Source organism: Mustelus asterias, chromosome 2, assembly GCF_964213995.1.
Source record: "Mustelus asterias chromosome 2, sMusAst1.hap1.1, whole genome shotgun sequence".
In the NCBI taxonomy this organism is placed as follows: Eukaryota; Metazoa; Chordata; class Chondrichthyes; order Carcharhiniformes; family Triakidae; genus Mustelus; species Mustelus asterias.
In genome coordinates this window covers 128,996,502-129,024,306 of record NC_135802.1, presented here as the reverse complement: position 1 = coordinate 129,024,306, position 27,805 = coordinate 128,996,502, and the positions used below count along the sequence as shown (strand labels likewise).

Here is a 27,805-nt window from a genome sequence, read left to right as displayed (position 1 = left end):
GTGGAGGCGGACACACTGGGAACGTTTAAGACTTATCTAGACAGCCATATGAACGGAGTGGGAATGGAGGGATACAAAAGAATGGTCTAGTTTGGACCAGGGAGCGGCGCGGGCTTGGAGGGCCGAAGGGCCTGTTCCTGTGCTGTATTGTTCTTTGTTCTTTGTCAGGAGCACAAACTCAAAAAAATCCCATTCATAGCATCACTACTATTGTTTAAAAAGCTGTTGCAGAAAAGCGACAACTCCGTTGTTGAAATTCTACAGCGCTTTCAATGGTTTCTCACAATAACTCCAGCATAAACTATTGAAATCCTCATGGAATTTCCACTCCTCTGTTTATTGCAGACAGATTGCACTTAGAATGCCTGCATTTAATTTCTGTAGAATAAAAAAAAGGCAATTCAAGACAATAAATACTCTGAATGAAACTCCTTCCTCAGAAAAAATGAAGGTAATGGAGCAAAGATTTCCACTATTTCTCACCAATGATCAGCTCCTGAGATGCACAGGTTGTTTACAAATGGGTTATGGGACTGTAGCTGCAACCTATCTTGAGATGAGTCACAGACTGCAGAAAGGGTGGAACAACAATAGTGTATTTTTAGAGTGTGTGTGTGTTCTCGTAGATCAGGATTGGTAATAATCAAAGATTGCTGAGAGTTGAAAATAATGCATTTATCTCAGCTTGTAATAAATATATTTAATTAAATTTATTAGCGAAAGTTGATTCATTGACTAGAAAAAATATCCAATGAATCTGAGTGAGAGAAATCGCTACAATGTCATTAGTAATTTTACTTGGCCACATGTCAAAAATATAACTTGGATTTTTTTTTGCTAAGCTTTGTGCTGGAAATCCAAAAGAGAGAGATTTCCAATAATTTGTACAGAGATGCCAACATGCCTCTGGAAATTAAATGCAAAGCCTTCCAGAAATCTATGCTAGTAAGGAAATTAAGGTACACTTGAGAATGTAAACCAAAAGTGGCATTACTTAAACTTTGTGTCAAGGTATTTTGAGAAATGACATACTGTTTAAAAAGAGAAATCTTTACCATTAATACTTAATTGCATCAGGGGAAGGAGAGGAAAGAATCACTGCCATTAATTGTTCAAAACAACTTTTCTTTCTATGAGATTGACTCAAAAAAGTATGTCACATTACACACTGAACATTAAAGGAATAATTTTCCAATTTATGTGCAGGCGAAGGATAACTTCATCCACATTCAGTGCACATCAGAAGATTGTAGGTGTGCTACCCACAATGTTCTGCTGCACATAACCATTGGCCAAGATTCCCTGTTGCCTGCATGCACTTAGATAGTTGTCCCCAAATCTCCTGGCCAAAATATAAATAGAAACATAGAAAAGCTACAGCACAAACAGGCCCTTCAGCCCACAAGTTGCGCCGAACAATTTCCGTACCTTCTAGGCTCATCTATAACCTTCTATCTTACTAACCTCCATGAACCTATCCAAAAGTCTCTTAAAAGACTCAATCGAATCCGCTTCCACCACCACTGCCGGCAGCCGATTCCACACACCCACCACCCTCTGAGTGAAAAACTTACCCCGAGCATCTTCTCTATACCTACTCCCCAGCACCCTAACCTGTGTCCTCTCGTGACAACCATTTCAGCCCTGGTAAAAGCCTCTGAGAATCCACTCTATTAATACCTCTCAACATCTTATACACCTCTATCAGGTCACCTCTCATCCTTCGCCTCTCCAAGAAGAATAGACCTAGCTTTCTCAACCTATCCTCATAAGGCATACCACTTAATCCCGGCAACATCCACGTAAATCTCCTCTGCACCCGTTCTATGGCTTCCACATCCTTTCTGTAATGAGGTGACCAGAACTGGGCACAGTACTCCAGGTGGGGTCTGACCAGGGTCCTATACAGCTGCAGCATTATCTCCCGATTTCTAAACTCAATTCCTCTATTGATGAAGGCCAGTAATCCACACGCCTCCTTAACCACAGCCCCTACCTGCGACGCCGCTTTGAGCGTCCTATGAACCCGGACCCCAAGATCCCTCTGTTCTTCCACACTGCCAAGCGTCTTACCCTTAATATTATATTCTTCCATCCTATTCGACCTGCCAAAATGAACCACCACACATTTATCTGGGTTGAAGTCCATCTGCCACTTCTCCGCCCAGTCTTGCATCTTATCTATGTCTCGTTGCAACTGCTGACATCCCTCTACACTATCCACAACACCTCCAACCTTTGTGTCATCAGCAAACTTGCCAACCCATCCTTCCACTTCCTCATCCAGGTCATTTATAAAAGTCACAAAGACCAAGGGTCCCAGAACAGATCCCTGGGGCACCCCACTGGTGACCGACCTCCACTCTGAAGAAGACCCAGCTACAACCACTCTTTGCCTTCTGTGGGGAAGCCAGTTCTGAATCCACAAAGCAACATCCCCTTGTATCCCATGCCCCTTCACTTTCTCCATAAGCCTTGCATGGGGCACCTTATCAAACGCCTTACTGAAATCCATATAAACCACATCTACCACTCTTCCCCTGTCTAAGTGTCTAGTAAGAAGTTTAACAACACCAGGTTAAAGTCCAACAGGTTTATTTGGTAGCAAAAGCCACATTAATACCTCTCAACATCTTATACACCTCTATCAGGTCACCTCTCATCGGTATTGTGTGGCTTTTGCTACCAAATAAACCTGTTGGACTTTAACCTGGTGTTGTTAAACTTCTTACTGTGTTTACCCCAGTCCAACGCCGGCACCTCCACATCATAAGTGTTTAGTCACATCTTCAAAAACCTCAATCAGACTCGTAAGGCATGATCTGCCTCGGGCAAAGCCGTGCTGGCTACTTCTGATCATACTATTCCTTTCCAAATGTTCATAAATCCTGCCTCTCAGGATCTTCTCCATCAACTTACCAACCACTGAGGTTAGACTCACTGGTCTAAAATTTCCTGGGCTATCTCTTCTCCCTTTCTTGAATAACGGAACCAGATCCGCCATCCTCCAATCCTCCGGAACCTCTCCCGTCTCCATTGACGACGCAAAGATCATCGCCAGAGGATCAGCAACCTCTTCCCTCGCCTCCCACAGTAACCTGGGGTACATCCCATCCGGTCCCGGCGATTTATCTAACTTGATGCTGTTCAACAGCTCCAACACATCCTCTTTCCTAATGCCCACAGGCTCAATCTTCTCAGTCCACTGCAAGTCTGCACTGCAACTACCAAGATCCTTTTCCACTGTGAATACTGAAGCAAAGTATTCATTGAGTACCTCTGTTATTTCAACCGGTTCAATACAGACTTTGCCACCATCACATTTGATAGGTCCTACTCCTTCACATCTTATCCTCTTGCTCTTCACATACTTGTAGAATGCCTTGGGGTTTTCCTTTATCCTGTCTGCCAAGGCCTTCTCATGTTCCCTCCTACCTCTTCTAATTTCCCTCTTTAGTTCCTTCCTACTAGTCGTATACTCTTCTAGATTTCTAACATTACCTAGCTCCCTGAACCTTTTGTAGGCTTTTCTTTTCTTCCTAACTAAATCCGTTACAGCTTTCGTGCACCACGGTTCCTGTAACCCACCATAACTACCCTGTCGCACCGGAACATTGCTGGGCAGAGCTCCAGACAAATTTTCTTTGAAAATTTGCCATATTTCTTCCGTACATTTCCCTCATTGAAAATGCATTTCAATCAGCACTGACTTCTCACCTTGATTAGTGTGAAAAAGTCACCAGGTATTATTAACCTACAATTACTTAACCCCTATAGATCATGCTTTCTAAAATGCTTCAGTTCTGCCAAGGGAAAAAGTGACTATTGTAATTGTTCTTTGCTCTGCTTTGCAGACCATAACATCCCAGTGTCATTCTTGATATTGAGTGTCCAAGCTTGCCAGAATTCATGATAATAAAGCAATATTTGTACATTTGAAATTGCAAACTGCAAATAGAATTGATAAAATTGTACCTCAATTTACTCTGAAGCTTTGAAGATCCTGAGGGGTAGTGACAGGGTGGATGTGGAGAGTATGTTTCCTCTTGTCGGAGAATCTAATACTAGGGGTCACTGTTTAAAAATATGGGGTCACTTATTTAAGAACAACATGACGAGAATTCATTTCTCTCAGAGAGTCTCAAGTCACTGGAACTCTCTTCCTCAAAAGGCAGCGGAAACAGAGTCTATGGGCCCTATTTTAACATTTTGATTCTAAGTGCTCCATAGAAAATCCATAGAAACCCTACAGTACAGAAAGAGGCCATTCGGCCCTTCGAGTCTGCACCGACCACAATCCCACCCAGGCCCTACCCCCATATTCCTACACATTTACCCACTAATCCCTCTAACCTACGCATCTCAGGACACTAGGGGCAATTTTAGCATGGCCAATCAACCTAACCTGCACATCTTTGGACTGTGGGAGGAAACCGGCGCACCCGGAGGAAACCCACGCAGACACGAGGAGAATGTGCAAACTCCACACAGACAGTGACCCAAGCCGGGAATCGAACCAAGGTCCCTGGAGCTGTGAAGCAGCAGTGCTAACCACTGTGCTACCGTGCCGCCCCTGGGAGTGTTTCAAATGGGAGTGTTTCAAATCTGACTTTTAAACCCGTTCTCAGGCACCCCCATACGCACTCTGCCTGCAAAAAATATCAGCAATTCCGAATCGCGCTGCACAAGCCTGTGGGCGGGGTTTAACAGGCCCGAAACCCTGCAGCTGCAATCGGCACCTCCAACTGCGCATGCGCAGAAAAATAATTGATAGAATAACGCTCCCCTGCAACATACCTCCCGGGCCAGATAATGCAACCCCTGGCCCCCACAGACATTGCCCCACCCCCACAACATTACTGACCCCCTTATCCCCCCACTCCCGCCACCAAGACAGATCGCAGCCCCCTTTCCCCCCACCGATCTCAGGCAGAGTGGCAGTTGTCCCTCCTTCCCCCTCACCAATTTCAGGCAGAGTGGCAACGGACCCCCCCCCCCCCCCCCCCCCCCACCAATCTCAGGCAGAGTGGCAGCGGAACCCCATCCCCACCACCGCTATCAGGCAGAGTGATCCCCCCTCTCCCCCATACCATACCCTCCCGCATAAGGCCCCCATCTCCTCCGGACCCTAACGACTGTGTGACACCTTCCTCTCCCTCCCCTATCCCCAATCATTGAGGCACTGATCCACTCCCCCACCCCCCCTATCAGCACACCTGATCAGCAGGCTACTGGCCCCCTCACTTGCCTTCCCCTCAATGCTAACAAGCAAACTGCATGTAACTTGCTGGAATGCCCTGCCAAACTGCCTGCAGCTGATCTGCCCTAACATGGGGCAGCTCCATAAAAAACTCAAGGATGGACAGGCAGATCAGTATTTCAGGACAATGTGCGCATGACCAGGCCCCTGTTTTTCTGAAGGTGATCTGGGAAGGCTACTAGATGCAGCAGAGGTGAGGCAGGACACCCTCTTCCCCCAGGAGGATGCAGACCCAGGGTGAGTGCTTAACCCCATCTAGCATCTTCCCCCAAATCTCCCCCCGATCTTCCCATCCGTAGCACCCTGCATGCTTCCAGTCCCTGACCCCCAAGCACCTCCTTCTATCCTGCCACCACCTCCCCCCGCCCCCGCTCCCCCACCCAAGAGCCCCACTGCGCTTGCCCTCTAGGGGCCACCACCTGATACTCTGCAGTAGTCACGTCATCATTTCTTTCATGGTTCCTTCTGTGTCCACAGGAGAAGATCGACCATAACAGCAGAGAGAGGGCTAAGACATGGGGTGGTGAGCCAGACTTCCCTTTGAGGAGCGGGCGTTGGAGCTCTCAAGGGAAGGGGAGATGCGGGCTGTCAGCGACAGCATGGTCAGGCAGCCGTCAAGACATGAACACCTGTCATTCCTCCACTCACTTTGAGGCAACTTCTCAGGGCATGAGGTTTGGGTGCGAGGAGCAAGGTTTAAAGGAGATGTACGAGGCATGTTTATTTGCACAGACAGGGTAGTGAGTGCCTGGAACTCGCTGCCGGAGGAGGTCGTGGAGGCAGATACAGGAGTGACCTTTAAGGGGCGTCTTTACAACTACGTGAATGGGATGGGAATAGAGGTATATGGTCCCCGGGAGGGGAGAGGGTGACAAATCAGATGGCAGTCTGGTCGCTGCAAGTTTGGAGGGCTGAAGGGCCTGTTCCTGTGATGGACTGGGAGAGCAGACTGGTAGGTAGGACAGCTGAGGAACAGTGGAGGATTTTTAAGGAGATCCTTTTCAGTACTCAGCAACAATATATTCCAGTGATAAAGAAGGACTAAGAAAGGGGATAACCAGCCGTGGATAACGAAGGAAATGAAGGAGAGTATTAAATTAAAGACCGATGCGTACAGAGTGACCAAAAATAGTGGAGAATCGGAAGATTGGGAAAACTTTAAGAAACAACAAAGAACGACTAAGAAAGCGATAAAGAAAGGAAAGATAGGTTATGAAGCTACGCTAGCTCTAAATATAAAAAATGGTAGTAAAAGCTTTTACAAATATATAAAAAGGAATAGAGTGGCAAGAGTGAATGTTGGACCCTTGAGGACGAGAGGGGGGATTTAATAGTGGGAAATGAGGAAATGGCTGAAACTTTAAATAAGTTTTTTGTGTCGGTCTTCACGGTGGAAGACACAAATAGTTTACCGAATATTAACGATAGAGGGTTGGTCGGAGGAGAGGTACTCAATACAATTAATGTTACCAGGGAGGCAGTGCTTGGTAGACTAACAGGACTGAAGGTGGACAAGTCCCCGGGCCCGGATGGAATGCATCCCAGAGTACTGAAAGAAATGTCAGAGGTAATAGCGGATGCGTTAGTGGTTATTTATCAAAATTCGTTGGATTCTGGGGTAGTGCCGGCGGATTGGAAAACGGCTAATGTTACGCCGCTGTTTAAAAAAGGAAATAGACAAAAGGTGGGTAACTACAGGCCGGTTAGCTTAACATCTGTAGTTGGGAAAATGCTGGAATCCATCATTAAAGAAGAAATAGCAGGCCATCTGGATAAGAATGGTTCGATTAAGCAGACGCAGCATGGATTCATGAGGGGAAAGTCGTGCTTGATGAACTTGTTGGATTTTTATGAAGATGTGACTAGTGCGGTTGACGGAGGGGAACCGGTGGATGTGGTGTTTTTGGATTTCCAAAAGGCGTTTGATAAGGTGCCTCACAAAAGGTTGCTGAAGAAGATTGTGTCACACGGAGTTGGGGGTAGAGTGTTAGCGTGGATTGGGGATTGGCTATCCGAAAGGAAACAGAGAGCCGGAATAAATGGGTGCTTTTCTGGTTGGCAGATGGTAACTAGTGGCGTGCCGCAGGGATCGGTACTGGGGCCTCAACTATTTACCATTTATATAGACGATCTGGAGGAGGGGACTGAGTGTAGGGTAACAAAGTTTGCAGACGACACAAAGATAAGTGGAAAAGTGAATCGTGTGGAGGGCGTAGAAGGTCTGCAGAGAGATTTGGACAGGCTGAGTGAGTGGGCGAGGATCTGGCAGATGGAGTATAACGTTAACAAATGCGAGGTTATTCATTTTGGAGGAAATAATAGCAAATTGGATTATTATCTAAATGGAAAAAAATCACAACATGCTACTGTGCAAAGGGACCTAGGGGTCCTTGTGCATGAGACGCAAAAACCCAGTCTGCAGGTGCAACAGGTGATCAAGAAGGCAAATGGGATGTTGGCCTATATCGCAAGGGGGATAGAATATAAAAGCAGAGATGTCTTGCTGCATCTGTACAGGGCATTGGTGAGGCCACAGCTGGAATACTGTGTGCAGTATTGGTCCCCTTATTTGCGGAAGGATATATTGGCCTTGGAGGGAGTGCAGAGAAGGTTCACCAGGTTGATACCAGAGATGAGGGGTGTTGATTATGAGGAGAGACTAAGCAGATTGGGTTTGTATTCGTTGGAATTTAGAAGGCTGAGGGGGGATCTTATAGAGACCTATAAGATAATGAAGGGGCTGGATAGGGTAGAGGTGGAGAGATTCTTTCCACTTAGAAAGGAAACTAGAACTAGAGGGCACAGCCTCAAAATAAAGGGGGGCCAGTTTAGGACAGAGCTGAGGAGGAACTTCTTCTCTCAGAGGGTGGTGAATCTCTGGAATTCTCTGCCCACTGAAGTGGTGGAGGCTAGCTCGTTGAATATGTTTAAATCACGGATAGATGGATTCCTGATCAGTAAGGGAATTAGGGGTTACGGGGATCAGGCGGGTAAGTGGAACTGATCCACTTCAGATCAGCCGTGATTTTATTGAATGGCGGGGCAGGCTCGAGGGGCTAGATGGCCTACTCCTGCTCCTATTTCTTATGTTCTTATGTAATTTTCTTGGTGCTTTGTTCTATGTTCAGTGGAGAAACGTGAATCACGTGTTTTGCATCCCAGATTCCTCTCCCTCCCTTGCACTTAACCTTGTGTCTTGTGTTGCAGGGACAGATCCAGATACCCCGGGTCCTTCTGGACTACAGGCTCCTGCTGCAACGCCCGCCCATCCTGTTCAGGACAGCTCAGACAAGTCCTTGAAGGATATGACAGAAGGGACCTCCGAGGGTGGCAACTTTTTGGCATCAGCTTCCACCTTGCAGTTCCCCATCCCAGATACTGACACGTCGGTGGGTCCAGTTAGTGGTGAGGCTTCTGGGCCACTCTCTGGTGAGCACGCCACATCTGCTGATGTATATCGGGTGGAGGAGGGAACGTCCAAAGTCTCTGGTACGCAGGGGCCTGCCAGAGGTGAGGACTCGGCTGGCCCCAGGCTACATGCTGGGCCTCTGAGATCACTTCTCCCTCAGCTGCTGGAGATGCAGCAAAAGTGCCAGGGAATGCAGGAGGGGCTGACAGCAACACTGGACTAACTGCGAGGCTGTTGGGAGGATCCCAAAGCTTTCAGGCAGGCCAGCTATTGCCTGTCTTGCGTGGTTCCCCAGCCAACACTGCAAGGGTGGCATCTGCAGTGGAAAGCCTGGGGCAATGGATCCTCACCATGAGTGGCAGGCTCCAAGTGATGGCCGAGTCACAGCAAGCCACAGCAGAGTCCCAGAGGGCCACAGCCGAGTCGCAGCAGGCCACAGCTGAGGGACTGAGCAGGCTTCTTGAGATTCTACGGTCCATGGCTGAGAGCCTCGAGAGCTTGCAAGAGACCCACCGGGACAACGCTGAGTTACAGTGGGCTACAGCAGCAGCCCTTGAGAATGTGGCCCAGTCACAGAGGGTCATGGCTGAGGGATTGTAGAGTGTGGCCCAGTCTCAGAGGGCACTTGCTGCAGCCATTGACAGGTGGCCCCCGACTCAGGTGGCCATCGCAGAGGGCTCAACCACCATGGGTAGTACACAGGTGATCCTCCAGAACCAGGTGATGCCGGAGCTTCTGGAGCTCAATGCAGAAGAACCACCATCCCATGGAGTGATCCACAGGCCCACAGGAATCCCAAGAGAGGAAGAAGGGATCCTATATCTTTTTCTCAATGGAAGAAGCTGAAAGAGAGTATGCCTGGGGTGCATTGAGTCCTTGATCATGCTGGCTGCTTTTCTGAGGCAGCGGGAAGTGTAGACAGTGTCAATGGATGGGAGGCTGGTTTGCAGCATGGACTGGATTATGTTCACAACCCTTTGTAGTTTTTTGCGCTCTTGGTCAGAGCTGGAACCAAACCAAGCTGTGATACATCTGCAAAGAAGCTTTCTACAGTGCATCTGTAAAAATTGGTGAGAGTTGTAGCGGACATGCCAAATTTCCTTAGCCTCCTGAGAAAGTAGAGGCATTGGTGAGCTTTCGTAATTATAGCGTCAGTGTGGAGGGACCAGGATAGGTTGTTAGTGATCTGGACACTGGAAACATGAAGCTCTCGACCATTTCCACTTCATCTCCATTGATGTATATAGGGGCATGTCCTCCACTACGCTTCCTGAAGTTGATGACTGTCTCCTTCATTTTGTTGACATGGGGGAGAACTCATCGTCACCACACCATTTCACCAAGTTCCCTATCACTTTCCTGTACTCCGTCTCATCATTGTTTGAGCTTCTTCTGCCTATGGAACCTGCCTGCTGTCCCTAATTGGACTAGGCTTCCAGAGGTGGCCTGCTAAATTGGCCATTGCTAGGAAGGTCACATAGGAGGGTGGGAAGTGGACACCATGAGGGATGGTACCCGCATATGCCAGGATTCTGACATCTGGGGAGTCCAGGGAGGGGTGAGGGGGTGGTGGGAGAGCCTAGGTTTTGGATGCCATGTTGGCATGTGGACTCTGATCGGTAGAGACATTGCCATGGAGAATTCAGCAGAGAACAGTTAACTGTGAACTGCCAAGTTTTTATTTCAAACTTGAATCAGGTCGGTCAACTCTGATTGGTCAAGGCATTGCCATTGGGAATGAACCCAGGTGATGTAAAAAGAGTCAAGGATATGGTCAGAGTTGGATTTATTGATGATTAGAGGTGGAGAGGCTATGTAAGGTGATGAAATCAGAAAGATGACTGTGAATGTGAGTCAAGGAATTTATGTCTGGGTTGCTTTGGAAATTTTTTGCGATGGGCGAGATGGCCTACTCCTGCTCCTATTTCTTATGTTCTTATGTATTATGCTTGTTCCATTGCCAATGAGAATTGTGCTATTGTCAAGGACAGTTGCCCTATTGTCAGAATATTGGACTAGATTCAGTCAGCTCAGAAGACTGTGGAAAACTGAGCAGTTTAGTCATTTTCTTTCTAAAGATTGTGTCATTTTCACGATTGTATTGTATTTACATTTATTTTTCTCTTCCAATGTTCTATCCATTATTTTCCATGACATCAAATACATCACCTGCTGTTGAATCCAGGATAAAATCCAATATTCCGCTTCACCTTCACTCTTGTGTCTATGACATCATTTTAATCTTGCATTTTGGTCGATTAAATTCATTGAATCCTTTAAATGCAGCCACGCAACTGACATTTTCGGTTTACAGGTAAAATTAGAATGGTTTGAAAATATATGAATATTAGTTCATCTACATGTGTTGTTCAGTGCAACATTTGCCTATTTCCACAAATCTCTTTCTTTCTGTGTTACATTCTGTGTTACATTTCCCAAATTACTACCTATCTTGCTTCTTTTTCTTTGTTTCTCAGTATGGTTTCCAAATACATATTCATTGTCTCTCTCTCTCTTTCTCAATATAGAATCATTGAGTCATATAGAATAATTACAGCACAGAAGGAAGCCGTGCCAGCTCTCTGTAAGAGCAACTCGGCTCATCCCACTCACCTGAACTTTCACCGTAGCCCTGCAATTTTTTTCTCTTCAAGTGTTTATCCAATTTAATTTTGAATTTCATGATTGAATCTGCCTCCACCATCCTCTCAGGCAGTGCATTTCAGATCCAAACCACTTACTTTTTTTCTTCATGTTGCATTTCGTTCTTTTGCCAATCAACTTAAACCTGTTGTGTGGTTCTTGACCCCTCTGCCCCGGGAACTGGCTATCTGTCTCCATCTACTCTAGCTAAAGTCCTCATGATTTTGCACATCTCTATCAGCTCTTCTCTCAGCCTCTCTTCTTTAAGGAGAACCAGACCAGCTTCTCCAATCTATCCATTTAACTCATTCCCATCACTGAAATGATTCTTGTAAATGCACTCTGTCTAAAACATTCACATTCTCCTTAAAGTATGGCCCTATGAATTGGACATAATATTCCATTGAGACCAAAGCAGTGTTTTATAAACACTGAAATTGGTGGAAATACCCAGAAGGCCTGGCAGCATCTGGAGAGAAACAGCGGCATTGTTTCAATTCAAACATGACATTTATTTTAACTGAAGGAAGGTAGAAAAGTGATGGGTTTTATGCTGGGGAGATATTATGAATTCCACATACTAAACAATCCCTTGTCAATTCTGAAAGTGCTGGCTCGTACTCAGTGCTCCACCAATTTGTGCAGCCTCATGAAGAATTCAGTGACTGGTTCCTTAGGGAGTCTAGTTGTCATGTTAAACCAGTAGTGTTGCAATATAGCAGACGGTTTAGAGTCGTAGTGGTCCGATACTATATCTACTAATTTGTCAAAAGATTTTAACTCAGGGACTGCAGGGTAGGTTAAACTTTTTATGTGCTTAGGTCAGGGCCCCACATGCAGTCAGGAGGTCAATTCTTTGACGATTGTCATCATCTATCCCATTTGCCTGGAAGAAATATCCCACTCTTTCAGCGCAACGGGGCAAATTCTCCACAGCCAGATCATAAGTTTCCAGTTTCCCAAATAGCAACATTTTCAATATCTCCCCATCACTGTCTTAACGGGTTCATTGAAAGGCGAGGCTGTCTGAAACTTTTCTTGTTCCTCATCACCAATTTAATGACTGATGAAGCCCGACTGGAAAGGAACATCGCTTATTACAGAATGCAAAGTAAAACCACTACCGTAGTGTACACACACTAATCCCTATCTGGGACTATAGTTCCACAGGGCCAGTCCTGGGCTGCCTTATAAAAGGTAATTGGTTTCAGCTGGGCAGCCCACTGCCTGTTACCAGGGGAACTCATACTCAAAGAGGCCCACAGGGAGATCAATCAGTGATTCCCCATGGATCTCGTGGGGGTTATCACAGAATGCCTCTTCTATCTGATGAAATGTTCCATGGTCCATCAAATATCACAGATGCTCTTCCTGTTGAGGAGCACTTTGGTGATGACACCACCGTAGTGGGTCGGATCCCAAGAAATGATGAGATGGCGTATAGGAAGGAGATAGAGAATCTGGTGAACAGATGCAACAATAATAATCTCTCTCTCAATGTCAATAAAAGGAAGGAGATATCATCAACTTCAGGAAGCGTAATGGAGGACATGCCGCTGTCTACATCAACAGGGCTGAAGTGGAAATAATAGAGAGCTTCAAGTCTTTAGGTGTCCAGATCACCAACAACCTGTCCTGGTTTCACACACACCCCCCCCCCCCCCCCCCCCCCATCCCCCCCAATGCCGATGCTATAATTAAGAAAGCCCACCAATGCCTCTACTTTCTCAGAAGGCTTTGGAAATTTGGCATGTCCGCTATGATGCTCACCAACTTCTACAGATGCACCATAGAAAGCATCCTTTCTGATTATATCACAGTTTGGTATGGCTCCTGCTCTGTCCAAGCCCACAAGAAACTACAAAGTATCGTGAACGAAGTCCAGTCCAGTCCATCATGCAAACCAACCTCCCATCCATTGACTCTGTCTACACTTCCTCCTGCCTCAGAAAAACAGCCAGCACAATCAAGGACCCCATGCACCCCAGACATTCTCTCTTCCACCTTCTCCCGTCAGGAAAAAGATACAAAAGTCTGAGGTCATGCACCAACTGACTCAAAAACAGCTTCTTCCTTGCTGCCATCAGACTTTTGAATAGACCTACCTTATATTAAGTTGATCTTTCTCTACACCCTAGCTATGACTGTAACACTACATTCTGCACCCTCTCCTTTCCTTCTCTATGTATGGTATGCTTTGTCTGTATAGCAGTATAACACAAGAAACAATACTTTTCCCTGTATGTGGCAATAATAAATCAAATCAAATCAAATGTTGCCAGGTATTCTATCATCTTCCTCCTCTTTATGGTGTATAGAACCAACGCATTACAGTGCTTGACTGTTCTCAGTGCAGTTTCGACATGAATAATGCCTTTGCCCAGTGAGGTCTTACATTCATGAGGCCCTGTGCTCACCTTAATTTCTGCAGTTCCCCCCAGTGATGTCACACCCCTCCCCCCATGACATTATGCCCTCCCTTGCCCATAGAACGCAAAGGTGCAAGCTGCAAAAATACAGAAATTGATCACTGCTTAACTGCTTTAGTGCTTTTTAATGTGTAAAAACATGCCTGTATGAAAAATTGCTGAATTGAAATCCAAGCTAAATCTTATCAGAATTATGGTAAAGATGGTCAACATTGTGATGTGTTTCTTGAGGCGAGCAAACATGAAACTTGCTGATGAGCAACAAAATGGAAAAATGAGCTGATGACAACACTGCAGCACAGGCCAGTGCAGGACACAATTAACTAGTCCAGAGTAGGAGCAAATATTCTAGTCGCCATGACGCACTGCCATTCAGTACATTTCAGAGTCTTATTCAGTTTCAAAAGTTAACTTCCATACTTCCTCGCACAAAATCATAGAAGTTATTACTGTAAATTCATGAGTGGAATGTCCATGAGTCCAGTATTAGTGGCTGTGTCTGCAGGATTCCGTTCTTTATCCTGAAGAGACTTTCTGAAAGCCAGTCTTGAGAGCGATGGTGGTTAGAACTATCAGCGTGTGACCAGCTGCAGCCATTATATCAGACCAATGATGGTCCGTTTTGGAAAACAGAATTTAAACAAGAGAACATGGAAGGCAGACAGATTTTTCAGATTTTCTTGCTTCATCCCATGTTGGCATGGCAATTTAAATAGATTTTCTTCTACACTTTTTCTTCTCAAAATAAAAAAAAAATCAATTTTACAAAATGTGGGCATCACCAGTTATGCCATCATTTATTGCCCTTCTCTAGTTGATCTTCACAAGGAGCTGGTGAGCTATCTTCTTACAATTGAATGGCCATTTCAGAGGGAATTTAAAGGTCAAGCACATTGCTGTGGGTCTGGAGTCACATGTAGGCCAGACCAGGTAAGGACGACAGATTTTCTTCCCTAAAGGACCAGATGGGTTTTTATGACAATCAACAATGGTTTCATGCTCATCATTAGACTATTGAGTTCTAATTCCACCATCTGCCATGGTGGGATTAGAACCTGTGTCCTCAAGAATTACCCTGGGTCTCTGAATTTCTATTCCAGCAACAATACCACTCCTCTACCACCTCCCTGTAAAAATCATCAATTATATCTTGGTAGGTAAAATCCTGTAAAGACGCACTTTCAATTGTCAATATTGCTGAACTTGTCAAATATTCCTGATTCACCCTACTTCACAAATAATTTTCAACTCTTTTCAATTCAGAAAAAGACTGTTCACTGGAAACATTTGTGATAGGTTTTGTCAAAAATATTTTCAGAATGGTGTCCACATTTGGAAAGGTTGCCTGTAAACCATCACGTACAAGTCTGTACAAATCAGCTTGTGGTCTTGAAGCACAGAGCTCATCATTATTGATGAAATGAATGGATTGTTTCACTTCATCTGTGAAAGACTTGTGTTTATGTTCTCCTGGTACAATTCACTTTATTTTTTACTGCAGGAACTCTTAGCATTCTCATCCAAACTTCCATCGAAAAGAAGCATAAATCAGTAGTTTTCTTCAGAGACTCACTTCTATTCTGCAATTGCACCACTATTGTGTCAGATAATATTAAAGTGACTTAATTGTCTCTGGTTCCTTGAACAAATAACTTCCTTCATCTTGTATGCTTCTCAACATGAGAAGGACCTATATTTTTTGTTAATTTTAGTGCCTCTGCTTCCATCGAGCTAGATTCATTTTGAGCATCCATGACAAAGCTTTAATCTGAGGCTAACAATTGTGCATCATTCAATAAAGTTGTATCAACATTTTGCAGTGATTTGCTGATGGCATTAATTCTTTGAAGTAAATGGTTCCACAAAAGAATAAAAACAGCAATATTTAAAACTTTTCAAACTTCTCTGCTAAGGATTTTGCACATGGTTTTTGACGTGGCTATGTTTGATAAGGTTTCTTTTATATCAACAAAGTTCAATTTCAAAGCCAAAACAGCATCTGAGCTGACCTGGTGACCTGCTCTCACAAATTCTTTTGGCTATCAAATGTTTTCCATTTACCTGCTCCAAGCGTGATTGCAACATAATACACTGATGCATGGAAACCCTAAAAAAGGCAAACAAGTTGCGAATAAAGTCAAAACAATGTACGGCCGCCTCACATGATTCAGCTGCAGCATTGCAGATTTGATTCAAAAGTGACTGGAACATGGGATGAATAATGCACAGCGGCTTGAATTATTTAGTCTTGCTTGTAGACCTGAATATTTTCCTCCCATATTAGTGGAATTATTAAAGATCAATTTTTAATGCCCAAACCTAAATTTGCAATGATTTCCAAAACCGTTGTCTCCATACACTCAGAAGTGTGGGATTGTAGCTGGACAAAACAGGAATCGCTCTACAACTTCACCATCGCTGGTCAGATATCTTAAAATTAATGTTAATTGGTCCACATGATTCACATCTGCTGTTGAATCAACTATTATGAAATAGTATTTAGCATCTTTTACTTCATTAGTGAATTGGTTTCTGAGCAACTCTGCCATTACAGTGATGAGGTTGTTAAAATGTTGGTCTTACTTGAGCCTCAATATTGATAATGGTCTTTGAGAAGCTCATCAAATTCACTGAGATGTTCAAGGCAGGCAAGGGAAATTACCTCTTCTACTTGACACTGAAAACTCATCATGTCCTCTTAGAGGTAGTCCCAAAGAAGACAGCAATTTGATTGTGGCAACAACATGCTTCAGCACTTTCCTCCAGTAAGAACACTCCTTTTCAAACTGAGCCAATTACACGAATCAATTCTTCCAGATAATTTACACATTTGAACAAATGCATATATAGCTTTAATGTGAGCTTGGGAAGTTTCATGATCAGCAGTATCTCTTCCAACATTTCTCCAGTTAGAGTACCTGTCAATGAATGTGTATTTCCCTTTCCTAGGATCAGGAAATAATTTCCAAACATAACAGTAGACTGCCTCGGAGGTTTCTGAAAAAATCAACTAATTTCCAGTTTCCATCACCTCATTTCTTTTCACCCTCAGAAAATGTGACTTATGAAGACTTCGAATCTGCTTCTGGCCTTCAACACCAAACTCTTTAATCAAATTTTCCATATGACTGATGTTTTCTGGTTTATTTAGGATGAAATATTCTCATACTCAGTGGAACAGATTCTGAGCATGAGGCAATGTCCTCAGGGTAGGTTTCTTCCCTCACTTCAGCAGAAGAAATATTTTATAGTTCCATTGTCTTTTTGGATTCCACTTCTTGTTCAACTTTTTCAGGCGATTTCTGGTTTCTCCAGAAATCGGCAAGTCTAAATCATCAGATAATTCACTGATACGTTTGGTGAATGAGGATGAATGTGCAATTGGTGCACTATTTAATACTTCAAACTTTTTAAAGTAAAATGACAAACTGTCTTTTTGCCTATCTTCGGCGTTTTGACTTGTCTTCAATTTTCTGCATTTTTGACTGTCAGATTGATAGTGACACTTCATATTAACTGACCTTTCTTGATTTTATTGAATGTGAATTTTCTGAAAGAGCATTTGCTTTCCTCACTCCTGGGGGTTGAGTCGCCCCTGCTCCCATTGCTGCGAGACGATGGCTACCCCGAGTCGAATTCGCCTGGCCCCAGTGGCACTTTGAACCTCACCTCACTTCGATGCTGGCTGCCTGGCTGTGGCTTTCCAAGTCCTCCTCAGCCCTGGCTTGGGGGTCGAGTCACCCCTGCCCCTCTATGGCAGCTTACTTCCGAGTCCGGATCAGCTGGTTGGCTCATAACCTCCCTCCCTGTTTTTCACAGTCTGCAAAAAAGTTAGTTCACTAAACACAGGGTGAGGGTTTGGGGGGGGGGGGGGGGGGGGGAGGTGCGGTGGGAGGGAGGGTGGTGATGGTTCGATCTTACCAAAGAAATTCTAAGTACCGAACGAGCTTGAAAACAGGAGAAAATCGCATTCATTTTTTCGGCAAGCGCTCAGGCGGAATCCAATGGCACTTAATGTAAATAAAGAGGCAAAGTATGATTCACGCCATTGTGGGAGTGGACAGAGTCTGTTGAACATAGAAAGTAGGTGCAGGAGTAGGTCATTTGGCCCTTCAGGCCTGCACCACCATTCAATACGATCATGGTTGATCATGCACTTTCAATTTCCCACTCCCGCTTTCTCTCCATACTCCTTGATGCCTTTAGCCACAAGGGCCATGCCCAACTCCCTCGAGTACATATCTAACAAACTGGCCTCAACAGCTTTCTGTGGTAGAGAATTCTGAGTGAAATTCTTCCTCATCTCAATCCTAATGGCTTACCCTTTATTGTTAGATTGTGATCCCTAGTTCTGCATTTCCCCAACATTGGGAACATTCCTCCTGCTTCTAGTCTGTCCAGTCCCATCAGGATTTTATATATTTCTATGAGATCCCCTCTCATTCTTCTAAATTCAAGAGAATACAAGCCCAGTCAATCCAGTCTCTCTTCATTTGTCAGTCCTGCCATTCCAGGAATCAGTCTGGTGAACCTTTTTTGGACTCCCTCAATAGCAAGAATGTCTTTCCTCAGACTAAGAGACAATAATGCACACAATACTCAAGTATGACCTCACCAAGGCCCTGTATAACTTGATTTGATTTGATTTATTATTGTCACATGTGTTAGTATACAGCGAAAAGTATTGTTTCTTGCACGCTATACAGACAAAGCATACTGTACATAGGAAAGAGAATGCAGAATGTAGTGTTACAGTCATAGCTAGGGTGTAGAGAAAGATCAACTTAATGCGAGGTATGTCCATTCAAAAGTCTGATAGCAGCAGAGAAGAAGCTGTTTTTGAGTCGGTTGGTACGTGTCCTCAGACTTTTGTATCTTTTTCCCGATGGAAGAAGGTGGAAGAGAGTATGTCTGGGTAGCGTAGAGTCCTTGATCATGCTGGCTGCTTTTCTGAGGCAGCTGGAAGTGTGGACACTGGCAATGGATGGGAGGCTGGTTTGAGTGATGGACTGGGCTTCGCTCATAACCCTTTGTGGTTTATTGCGATCTTGGACAGAGCAGGAGCCATACCAAGCTGTGATACAACCAGAAAGAATGCTTTCTATGGTGCATCTGTAGAAGTTGGTGTAGCAGACATGCCAAATTTCCTTAGTCTTCTGAGAAAATATGTGGGCTTTCTAAACTATAGCATCCACATGGACGGACCAGGACAGGTTATTGGTGATCTGGACACCTAAAAACTTGAAGCTCTTGACCATTTCTATTTCGTCCCTATTGACATAGACAGGGGCATGCCATCCACTACGCTTCCTGAAGTCGATGACAGTCTCCTTCGTTTTGTTGACATTGAGGGAGAGATTATTGTCGTAGCACTAGTTCATCAGATTCTTTATCTATTTCCTGTTTTATGTCTTGTCATTGTTTGAGATCCAACCCACAACGGTGGTGTCATCAGCAATCGCGTTGTAGGGGAATTTGGCCATACAGTCAGAAGTATATAAGGGGCTGAGGACACAGCCTTGCGGAACACCAGGGTTGAGGATGATCGTGGAGGTGTTATCTATCCATACTGACTGCGATCTGTGGGTTAGGAAGTCTAGGATCCAGTTGCAGAGGGAGGAGCCGAGCCCCAGGCCACAAAGTTTGGAGATGAGCCTTGTAGGAATAATGGTGTTAAAGGCAAGACATCCTTACTCCTATACTCAAATCCTCTTCTATGAAGGCCAGCATGCCATTAGCTTTCCTCACCGCCTGCTGTACCTGCATGCCAACCTTCAGCGACTGTTCCACCATAACATCCAAGTCACGTTGCACTTTCCCTTCTCCTAAACTGCCACCATTCAGATAATAATCTTTCTTCCTGTTTTTGACACCAAAGTGGATAACCTCACATTTATCCACATTATATTGCAATTGCCAAGTATTTGCTTACTCAGCGAGCCTGTCCAAGTCACCCTGCAGCCTCTTAGCATCCTCCTCACAGCACACACTGCCACCTAGCTTAGTGTCATCTGCAAATTTGGAGATATTGGGCCCAATTTTACCATCAAGTTGTGCCTGTTTTTGGGCGCGAAAACTTGGTAAAGTCAGGTGTGAGGCGAATAGCGCGATCCGCGCCCACTTCGGTGCCGGTTGCCCCTTTACCAAGGCCCGAAAATGGACGCGATTGGGACTGCGCCTGAATCGGGCGTGACGACCATCTGAATGCATTTAAATTTTTTTAATAGGCTGCACACCCAACTTTACCAGCACTTCCCCCTTTACCACCGCGTTCGCCAATCCCGAATCGGCGCGAAACAGACATGTTCCATAAAAGTCCGATTCAGGCGCTCCATCGGTGAGGGTTAGTGAGGAGATAAGTCTATAGCATCCGATGGCTCTCTGCTGCTCATGGGTATCCTTTTGTTGCGGCCATTTTCTTTCTCGGGTCAGTGTCGACTCTGCGAGTGTGTGGGGGGTGAGCGGTTGTTGCTCAGCAGGGTCTCCGATATCCGACTTGCAGCACGGACCCGGGTCTCAGCACTGACCCTGGGCCTTGCGGTGCTGCTGGGACCTAATGCATTCAGCTCACTTCCAGCTGAATGATATGCTTGTGGCTGGGGGAATTGGGGAGTGTGTGATTGGGGGGGGCATGTGGCTGGGGGAATTGGGGGTGTCTGTGATTGTGAGGAGCATGTGGCTAGGGGAATGGGGGGTATGGATAGTGACTGTTGATGTGCTAGGGGCTAGCAGCATTCCTTAACCTCTACGTGTGTTCCTCTCAGCTCCCTCCCCACCTCCCCCCATCCTTCAGAGTGACAAGATGGCTTTTGCGATGCAACAAATCGATCTTACTGTTCTTTTGGTTGCTGCTGGAGCTGAGGAGGAGGAGCTGGAGGAAGAATTGCAGGCACAGGAGGCCTGGGCCTTACCACTTGCAGGAGTAGAGGGAGACTACCACCAGAGCAGGAGGTGCCCACCAATCACCCAGAGGGGGCAGCGCAGGAGAAGGAGGGAACAGAGACCCCAGAATTCTGTGCACGAGTGTCCTTTGAACAGACGTTGGACACTTTGTGCCACTGATGTCGCCGCCTCAGAAAGGAGACAGTGCAACACCTGTGCAACCTATTGCAGGACCTGGCACCTAGAGAGGGGGGGGGGGGGCACCCACTCTCGGTGGCTGTCAAATTGACTGGTTCTTCCAGACCCCTAGCGGAGATGTCTGAGGTATCTCCCAATCAGCTGTGCACACCTGTGTCATGCAGATCACAGAAGCCCTGTATGCCCGGGCTGCAGTACATCAAATTTAACTTGGACCAGGCCCATCAGGAAGCCTGGGCTGCAGGGTTCGGAGCCATTGCAGGGATGTCTTATGTACAGGGGGACTCAACTGCACACACATCGCCCTCAAGGTCCCCTACAGAATCCGCAGAGAAATATCAACAGAAAGGGGTTCCACTCCTTGAATGTAAGCTAGTGTGTGACCATAATATGAACATTATGCATGTCTGCGCAGGACATCCAGGTATTGTGCACGACAGCTTCATTGTCAGGAACTCTGACACTCCAGACGCATTTGAGGAGGAGCCCAGGCTGCGGGGGTGGCTTGTGGGTGATATGGTTTACCTGCTTCGGACATGATTGATGATGCCTGTGCGGAGGCCTGTGACTGAGGCGGAGACCCGCTATAATGAGGCCCATGTAGCCACCCGCGCGATAGTGGAGAGGTGCATTGGGCTCCTCAAAATGCGATTCCGGTGCCTGGACCGATCTTGCGTGGCCCTACAATACAGCCCAATGATCTCTTCCCACATAGTGGTCGTGTGCTGTGCCTTGCACAATCTTGATTTAAGAGAGGTGACATATTGGAGGAGGAGGACATGGAGGCTGACCAGCTGGGCGTCGCTGGGGAAGATGACCAGCAGGAAGAGGAGGAGGAGGAAGATGAGGAAGAATATGAGGGCGGCACGGTAGCACAGTGGTTAGCACTGCTGCTTCACAGCTCCAGGACCAGGGTTCGATTCCCGGCTCGGGTCACTGTCTGTGTGGAGTTTGCACATTCTCCTCGTGTCTGCGTGGGTTTCCTCCGGGTGCTCCGGTTTCCTCCCACAGTCCAAAGATGTGCGGGTTAGGTTGATTGGCCATGCCAAAATTGCCCCTTAGTGTCCTGAGATGTGTAGGGATTAGCGGGTAAATATGTAGGGATATGGGGGTAGGGCCTGGGTGGGATTGTGGTCGGTGCAGACTCGATGGGCCAAATGGCCTCTTCTTGCACTGTAGGGTTTCTATGATTCTATGAATATGCCAACCAGACGCTGGAGGGATGGAAAATAAACAACTCAAATGAGGCATGCGAGGGCGGCAATGGAGGCTCTGATTACCAGGCGGTTCAGTCGCTAGGGGTTTGTGTCTGTGCGTTCCATTGCCCCCCCCCCCCGCCACCCCACCAAAATTCCTTCTATCTCCTGCAACATTGTCACACCAGAGTGGTGGGCCTGGGTACTCTGTGTTAGTGAGTTTTTTGGCAGGCAGGAGGGTGGTGACGAATCGCTAAGATCATCACCATTATGATGATGTCCTGGTGCAAACTAGCCTGACTCCTGTCTGAGCTCCGCATGCACCTTGGCATCTGGGCCCATGTCTTTGTAGTGAGTAAGGGATCTGAAATCCCCATACAGGGCCCTGGGTTGGGAGGGAGTCGTTCGTAGGGTCTGGGAAACCAATGGCTTCCTTTCCTCAATAACACAGCATTCAGGGGCCTCCCCAGCTGACATCAACATGAAGCATCCCCCTGGCGATCATCAATGGAAGAGGATTCCTATTCAAGACAAATCTGAGACAAATTAGTCACAGGTAGGTGGTGAAAAAACATTTAATTGCAATAAAGATGTTTAAATCAGATGTTCTAACATAAAAACTTGAGAACAGAAAATGTTAAGGTGCTTCAATATCTTTCTTATTAGTGCAGCCCTTCACCCATGCCATATTTGTGCAACTACAACTTCCTGACCTAATGTGGCCTACCACTATGTCTCAGTGACTCCCCAGAATGTACATCGGAGGTGGAGGGGGCCAGCTGCCTACCTCACCTCATTGTCTGTGATGCGCATGGTGGGCGTCCTCTGGAGGCCCTGGACCTTGAGGGCCCTGGCCTGCTTCCATGTGTCTGGGATGTTTCCATGACACCCTCTTCATCCCACTGCTCCTGGGGTATTAGGAAGGGAGGTGTGAGAAGGTGTAGCCACAGCCACAGTCTCCTGGCTGGAAAGCCTCAGCATGGGCTCGATCCCTTCCTCCTCGCTTGGGGTTCCTGTGGGCCTGTGGGTCACTCCATGGGATGGTGGTGCTTCTACAGTGAGCTCCAGAAGCTCTGATGTTACCTGGCACTGTTACCAGCCTGTTTGAGAGCACATTTCCACTCCATCTGACGAAGGAGCAGCGCTCCGAAAGCTAATGGTATTTGCTACCAAATAAACCTGTTGGACTTTAACCTGGTGTTGTTAAAACTCTTACTGTGTTACCTGGCACTGCCAGTCCTGGAGGACCACCTGCATCCTGCCCATGGTGGTCAAACCCTCTGCGATGGCCACTTGAGTCAGGGGTCACCTGTCAATGGCCGCAGCAAGAGACTGGGCCACGCTCTGCAACCCCTCAGCCATGACCCTCTACAACTGTGCAACATTCCAAGGGCTGCTGCCGTAGCCTGCTGTGTCTCAGCGCTGTCCCGGTGGGTCTCCTGCAAGCTCTCGAGCTTCTCAGCCATGTGCCGCAGAACCTCGAGAATCCTGTTCAGTCCCTCAGCTGTGGCCTGATGGGAGGATCTGGGGGAGATTTGGGGGAAAGTGCAAGAAGGGGTTAAGCACTCACCTTGCTGCCCGGATGAGGTGATTGACTTTTTTTCGGCACTGCTTCCCGGTTTGGCAGGGGGCCAGTGCCCTGGCGTTGACTGAGGTGGCGATTTCCTCCCAGGCCGCATTTCCATCAGAGCCCCTGGATCTGCGTCCTCCTGGGGGGAAGAGGGTGTCCCGCCTCACTTCTGCTGCATTCAGCAGTCTCCCGAGGTCGCCCTCAGTAAATCGGGGGCCTGGTCGTGTTCACATTTTGTGCAGGAATGCCTGCCTGTCCATTCTTGAGTTTTTAATGGAGCTGCCCCTCGTTAGGGCAGATCAGCTGCAGGCAGTTTGGCAGAGCTTTCCAGCAAATAACATACAGCTTGCTTGTTAGCATTGAGGGGAAGGCAAGTGAGCACTTACAGGTGTATTGATGGGGATGGGGCGAGTGGTGGATGATTGCCTCAATTATTGGGGACAGGGGAGAGAGAGGAAGGTGTCACACAGCCATTGGAGTCCGGAGGAGATGGGGGCCTTGTGCAGGAGGGTCCAGGCTGGGGGTGAAGAGGATCACTCTGCCTGATATCAGTAGGATGGAGGGGGAGAGTGGATCTCTCTGCCTGAGATCAGTGGGAGGAGTGGGGGGGAAGGTTGTCCACTGCCACTCTGCCTGAGATCGGTGGGGGGGAAGGAGGGTCCGCCGCCACTCAGCCTGAGATTGGGGGGGGGGGGGGAGGGGCCCGTGATCAGTCTGGGTGGTGGGGGATGGGAGAATAAGAGGGTCATTAATATTGTGGGGGTGGGGCAATGTCTGTGGGGGCCAGGGAGGGATGTGGCAGTGGAGCGTTATTCTATCATTTTTTTGTGAGCATGCGTATTTGGAGGTGTCGATCAGAGCTGCAGGATTTTGGGTGCGTTAAGCCCCACCCACAGGCTTGTGCAGCACGATTCGGAATCACTGATATTTTTGCAGGCAGAGTGTGTATCAGGGCGCCTGAGAATGGGTCTAAAAGTCGGATCTAAAACACTCACAGTTTCAAGTCTGCCCAGCACTTAGAATCAAAATGGTAAAATCAGGCCCATTGCATGTAATTCCTTCATCCAAATCATTCATGTATATTGTGAATAGCTGGGGTCCCAGCACTGCACCATGCAGAACCCCACTAGTCACTGCCTGCCACTCTGAAAAGGGCCTGTTTATTCCCATTCTCTGCTTCCTGTCTGCCATGATGTGACGATGCCGGCGTTGGACTGGGGTAAGCACAGTAAGAAGTCTCACAACATCAGGTTAAAGTCCAACAGGTTTATTTGGCAGGACTAGCTTTCGGTGCTTTCGGAGAAGGGGCTTTGGACTCCGAAAGCTAGTGCTGCCAAATAAACCTGTTGGACTTTAACCTGGTGTTGTGAGACTTCTTCCTGTCTGCAACCAGCTCTCTACCCACGCCAATACTTGTCCCCCAATACCATGAGCTTTAATTTTGCTCACTAATCTCTTGTGTGGGACCTTGTCAAAAGCTTTTTTAAAGTCCAGATACACAACATCCACTGGTTCACCCTTGTCCATTCTACTGGGCATATCTTCAAAAAATTGTAGAAGATTTGTTAAGCACGATTTCCCTTTAGTGAATTAATGCTGACTTGGACCGATGCTGTCATCACTTTCCAAATGCTCAGTTATTACATCCTTAATAATTGACTCCAGTATTTTCCCCAATGTCAGGCTAGCCGGTCTATAATTCCCATTTTTTCTTTCTCCATCCTTTTTTAAAAATTGGGATTACATTAGCTACCCTCCATTCCACTGGAACTCTTCCAGAGTCTATAGAATGCTGGAAAATGACCACCAATGCGTCCACTATTTCAAGGGCCACTTCCTTGAATACTCTGGAATGCAGAGCATCAGGCCCTGGGGACTTAGCGGGTTTTAATCCCAGCAATTTCCCCAATACAATTTACTGACCAGTAAGAATTTCCTTCAGTTCCTCCTTCACATTAGACCCTCTGTCCCCTAGTACTTCTGGGAGGTTATTTGTGTCCTCAGTGAAGACAGATCCAAAGTATTTGTTCAGCTGGCCTGCCATCTCTTTGTTACTCATTATGAATTCACCTAGTTCTAACTGTAAGGGACCTACATTTGTCTTCACCAGTGTTTATCTCTTCAAGTATCTATAGAAGCTTTTGCAGTCAGTTTTTATGTTTTCAGCAATCCTACTCTCATATTCTATTTACCCCTTCCGAATTAACCCCTTTATCTTCCTCTGCTGGATTTTAATTTCTCCCAATCCTCAGGTTTGCTACTTTTTCTGGCCGATTTATATACTTCCTCTTTGGCTTTAACACTATCCTTGATTTCTCTTGTTAGCCATGGATGAGCCACCTTCTTTTTTTTACTTTTACACCAGACAGGAATATACAGTTGTTGAAGTTTACCCATGTGTTCTTTAAATGTCTGCCATTGCCTTTCCACTGTCAACCCCTTAAGTATCCTTTGCCAGCTTATCCTAGCCAATGCACGTCTCATTCCATCAAAGTTAGCTTTCCTCAAGTTTAGGACCCTAATCTCAGACTTAACTGTGTTACTCCCCATTTTAATGAAGAATTCTGCCATATTATGGTCACTCTTCCCCAAACGATCTCGCACCACAAGGTTGCTAATTAATCCTCTCTCATTACACAATACCCAATCTTGGATGGCCCTGCTCTCTAGTTCGTTCCTCAACATTTTGGTCGAGAAAACCATACCTTATACATCCCACAAATCCTCCTCCATCGCATTGCTACCAGTTTGGTGTACCCAATCAATATGTAGATTGAAGTGACCCATAATAACTGTACCTTACTGCAGGCAAGTCTAATTTCCTACTTGATGCCATTCCCAACCTCACTACTACTGTTTGGTGGTCTGTACACAACTTCCACGAATGCTTTTTGTCCTGTGGTTTTCCACAGCTCCATCCATACAGATTCCAAATCATCCAGGCTAATATCCTTCCTTATTATTGCATCAATTTCCACTTTAACCAGCAATGCTACCTCACCCTCCTTTCCTTTCCGTCTATCTTTCCTGGATATTGAACACTCAAAAGAACAAAGAAAATTACAGCACAGGAATAGGCCCTTCAGTCCTCCAAACCTGCACCGACCATGCTGCCCGACTTAACTAAAACCCCCTACCTTTCCGGGGACCATATCCCTCTATTCCCATCCTATTCATGTACTTGTCAAGACGCACCTTAAAAGTTGCTACCATATCCGCTTCCACTACCTCCCCCGGCAACAAGTTCCAGGCACCCACTACTCTCTGTGTAAAAAATCTGCCTCGTACATCTCCTTTAAACCTTGCCCCTCACACCATAGAACTATGCCCCCTAGTAATTGACTCTTCCACACTGGGAAAAAGCTTCTGACTATCCACTCTGTCCATGCCTCTCATAATCTTATAGACTTCTATCAGGTCTTCCCTCAACCTCCGTCGCTCCAGTGAGAACAAACTAAGTTTCTCCAACCTCTCCTCATAGCTAATGCCCTCCATACCAGGCAACATCCTGGTAAATCTTTTCTGTACCCTCTCCAAAGCCTCCACATCCTTCTGGTAGTGTGGCGACCAGAATTGAACACTATATTCCAAGTGCGGACTAACTAAGGTTCTATAAAGCTGCAACATGATTTGCCAATTTTTAAACTCAATACCCCGGCCGATGAAGGCAAGCATGCCGTATGCCTTCTTGATTACCTTCTCCACTGGCATTGCCACTTTCAGTGATATTGAGATCCCATTCCTGGTCACCGTGGAGCCAGGTCTCTGTGATCCCAATTATATTATATCCGTTAATGACTGCACAGTTAATTCATCTACCTTATTACAAATGCCGTTGCATTGAGACACAGAGCCTTCAGGCTTGTTTTTTTGGCATTTATTGCCCTCTTAGAATTATGATGTAATGTGGCCCTTTTTGATTTTTGTTTTTGGTTTCACTGCCTTCCATTTTTCCCCTTACTGCCTTTTGTTTCTGTTCCCACTTTACTTCTTTCTGACTTCCTGCATTGGTCCCCATCCCCCTGCCACATTAGTTTAAACCCTCCCCAACAGCACTAATAAACACTTCCCCCAGGACATTGGTTCCAGTCCTGCCCAGGTGCAGACCGTCCGATTTGTACTGGTTCCACTTCCCCCAGAACTGGTTCCAATGTCCCAAGAATTTGAATCCCTCCCTCTTGCACCATCCGTCAAGCCACGTACTCGTCTTAGCTATCC

The 27,805-nt window shown here is 46.3% G+C and overlaps 1 long non-coding RNA gene across 1 annotated transcript in view; it reads left to right on the top strand.

Annotated features, from left to right (window-relative positions):
- Positions 1 to 15,523, top strand: part of LOC144503800 (uncharacterized) — a 39,998-nt gene extending 24,475 nt beyond the window's left edge. Inside the window, exons 2-3 of the long non-coding RNA XR_013499560.1 lie at positions 8,468 to 8,689; positions 15,243 to 15,523. This is a non-coding gene — a long non-coding RNA (uncharacterized LOC144503800). The remainder of the gene's footprint in view (positions 1 to 8,467; positions 8,690 to 15,242) is intronic.
- Positions 15,524 to 27,805: the final 12,282 nt, after the last annotated feature.